The following is a 4,139-nucleotide window of genomic DNA, read 5'->3' as shown; positions in this document are numbered from 1 at the left end:
GGCAATAAGACTACATAGCAATGTTCTGTCCTGTTTCTCTTCCTCTTGTTTTCTTAAGTTTTTATAGTTTAAATGTGAAGGATCTAATTTATTGTTGTTACTGTTCTTGAAATATTTTATCTTCATGGTTAATTCTTCTCTTGTAATTTACTTATTTCCCTGTTTCTTTTCGTCAGTGGGCTATTTTTCCCTGTTGGAGCCTTTGGGGTTATAGCATCTTGCTTTTCCAATTAGGGTTATAGGCTACCTTGTAGTAGTAGTAGTAATAATAATAATAATAATAATAATAATAATAATAATAATAATAATAATAATAATAATGACAGCTTAGCAGCAGTAATAAGTTGTATGGAAAAGTGGAAATGCTACTGAAATATGTCATATCAACAGAAGGTAGTTGATAATGCTTCGAAATATCAGTAATATGTTCAATTTCTTTTGAGGTGCAGGCGCCAAAGACTCAATGACAGTTTCCAGATAAAAGCTTCAAATTTAGTTTATGGAAGACAGTAGAGCAAGATATGCTATACAATAAGAATTCATGGGAAATAACGACATACATGCCAAGTAACTACTTTCCAATAATTGTAGAGGAAAATATCAAATGGATACAGAATTGAAAAATAAGTTCCCCGTTATAAATAAGGGAAGTTTTATAAAGAAAAATAAATAAGCTTTGAGTAGTAGGTCACATTAAGCGCAGTCAAATATTCGAAATTTTGAGCGAAAGCACCGGCCTCATATAGTTATCTATAAGGTCTTGGTTTAGCTGAAGTTCATCCGATCTCTCTTGCTAGCTTTATCGAAGATTTCAAAATAAATTTTACCTTGATTGAAATGAAAATAAAAGAAAATTCATATCAATAAATCGAAACAATTATAATAGGAGTCACAATTTAATCTAACAAAATGAAATGGGCATATGTTATTTCAGGAGAGTCAATCAAGGTCTACGGTATTTGCACTCCACTTTTGTCAATGCTTTCATCTGGCTGTGGGTCGGGATCTCATTAACTCGTATGCTGGGTTCACACATTCACTATTTTGCTCCCGATTGCTCCCGAAGACAGGAAAATTGGTGGGTGGTAACCTATAGGGATTATCTAAGGTGTAAAGGCCGAATATCGAAGAGTTTTTTGTCACGTCGGTTAGGATGACACTTGCAGTTTGGACCCTCTCTTATACTACTCTTCTTCTCGATATTGATTACTAAACCAAGTAGAAAGTCTTAAATATATCGACCATATTAACAAATATAATTATTTTCAAAAATTAAAGAAGAAAAACAAACACAGCCCAAGAATTCTGACAATGTTGAAAATCGTTAAACAAATTCCACCGTAATTTGGAAAAATCTTAATTTTTTCAAAGATGAAAGGTGAAGATTAATTGAAGTTTTTCGGAAAACTTTGAAGTACTTCGACCACCCGCTATGTAATTTTCCCTTCAGGCAGTAAGCCAAACTCCGCAATGGTGTAATGAAATTGCCCTCTCTGGTCCTACCTTGGGCGCTGATCACATGTATATGGTCAGTCTCTATGGCATTGTCCTGATAGGCCATCGTTATTGTCCCTTCTCTGCTACTCATGGGCGGCCTTTAAAACCTTTAAAAATAACATTAGTAACCTTAAACGCTCTTCAGCTACGAATAGGAAGATGATAAGAAATCTTCCGTGTTCAGGAATAAGGAAAATTCTGAGATTTCATCCAAAACGAAGAAAACTAATATTAATTTAAAAAATTAACCAATTGCCAAACAACACCTTTTAGAAACTCGAAGCGGATGCACACGACTAACTCAAAACGAAGTTGCGACTGGCAGGCTTTGAAAGGAATGTCGGAAAGTTGGAGAAAGTTTCTTTTTCGCTGAACAAAATCGACGTCTGGGCTCAGCAAGAGTAAAGTCAGCCTTGCTGATTATGCGGAACACGTTTAATTCAGTTTGTTCATGCGAGCAGCAAAAGAGTCCTGACATGCAGTTCAATAAGTTTTCGATCGAGGCTGATTGCATCTGACAAGGTGGCAGAAGTCTCTTTCTGGTTCAATATTCACTCAAAGTTAAACCAGTGCGTCAACTTTCCAAATTTGAAGAGACAGGGCGATCGCTGGTTACGAAGGTATCACCAATCTATATTCTACCTAGTTTTGGGGGGTATATTATTATTATTATTATTATTATTATTATTATTACTAGCCAAGCTACAACCCTAGTTGGAAAAGCAAGATGCTATAAGCCCAAGGACCCAACAAGGTAAAATAGCCAAGTGAGGAAAGTAAATAAGGAAATAAATAAATGATGAGAACAATTTAACAATAAATAATTCTAAAAACAGTAACAAGGTCAAGAGAGATATGCCATATATAAACTATAAAAAGACTTGTCAGTCTGCTCAACATAAAATCATTTGCTGCAACTTTGAACTTTTGAAGTTCTACTGATTCAATCACCCGATTAGGAAGATCATTCCACAACTTGGTCACAGCTGGAATAAAACTTCTAGAATACTGTGTAGGCATTGTCTTCCCTGTTCCATTAACCACGATATTTTGATAACATGTTTTTTCCTGTTAAAGCCTTTGGGCTTACAGCATCTTGCTTTTTCAACTATGGTTATAGCCTCGCTTGTAATAATAATAATAATAATAATAATAATAATAATAATAATAATAATAATAATAATAATGACAGCTTAGCAGAAGTAATAAGCTGTATGGAAAAGTGGCAGTGCTAATAGGTAGCAATGAAACATGGCATATCAACAGAAGGTAGTTGCCAATGCTTAGCTAAATCAGTAATATTCATAATTTCTTTTGGGGTGCAAGCACCAAAGACTGAATACAAGTTTCCAGATAAAAGCTTCAAATTTAGCTTATGGAAAACAGTAAGCAAGAAATGCTATACAATAAGAATTCATGGGAAATAACGACATACATGCCAAGTAACTACTTTCTAATAATGGTACAGGAAAATATCAAATGGATATAGAATTGATGCTAGGTTCCCCGTTATAAATAAGTGAAGTTTTAAGAAAAAAATGATGCTTTGAGTATTAAGTCACACTGAGCGTAGTCAAATAATCGAAATTTTGAGCGAAAGCATAGGACTAATATGGTTATCAATAAGGTCTTGGTTCAGCTGAAGTTCAGCCGATCTCTCTTGCTAGCTTCATCAAAGGTTTCAAAATCAATTTTACCTTGATTGAAATAAAAATGAAAGAAAATTCATATCTATTCATCGAAACAATCATAATAGGAATCGCATTTTATATTCAACAAAATGAAGGCGAGAGCCTATAAAATTCTAGGGGAATTAGACACACCTTCATATCTCCGCTCATCTAGCTCATGATAGGGATTTCATCAACTCTTAATATGAGACTTGCAGTTTGGACCCTCTCTTATACTACTCTCCTTTGCGATATTGATTACTGACCCAACTAAAAAGTCTAAAATATATTGACCATCGTAACAACTTCCCTTGTTTTCTAAAATTAAACAAGAAAAACAAACACAGCCCAAGAATTCTGACGATGCTGAAAATCATTAAATACCACAGCATTTAGGAAAAATCTTATTTTTCAGAGATGAAAGATAAAGATTTATAGAAGTTTTCCTGGAAACCTTTGAAGTATTTCGACCACCCGAGAAGTAATCTTCCCTTCGGGCAGTAAGCCAAACTCCGCAATGATGTAATGAAACTGCTTTCGTTTCCGAGTCCGAGATTTGAAAATTACATAACTTGCATTTCTCTCTTGGACTTATCTCATTTCTGTTTCGCTTTATTTTGATTGGTAATGGTAGTTAATGATGAGTGCTTTTGTTATGAAACGTGAATGTTTATATAATCATGTTTAAGGTATTTCAAAAAGGAGGTATTGTATTCACGTATTTTTTATTATACAATAATTCTACGCAAGTACTCGTTGAGTATAAGTAATCATTTTATATATATATATATATATATATATATATATATATATATATATATATATATATATATATATATATATATATATATATATATATATATATATATATATATATATATATATATATATATGTGTGTGTGTGTGTGTGTGTGTGTGTGTGTGTGTGTATATATTGTATACATAGTAGTTGGTTGGCCAGGGCAACAGCTA

Source organism: Palaemon carinicauda, chromosome 11, assembly GCF_036898095.1.
Source record: "Palaemon carinicauda isolate YSFRI2023 chromosome 11, ASM3689809v2, whole genome shotgun sequence".
NCBI lineage: Eukaryota > Metazoa > Arthropoda > Malacostraca > Decapoda > Palaemonidae > Palaemon > Palaemon carinicauda.
Note: the sequence above shows the minus strand (reverse complement) of the source record.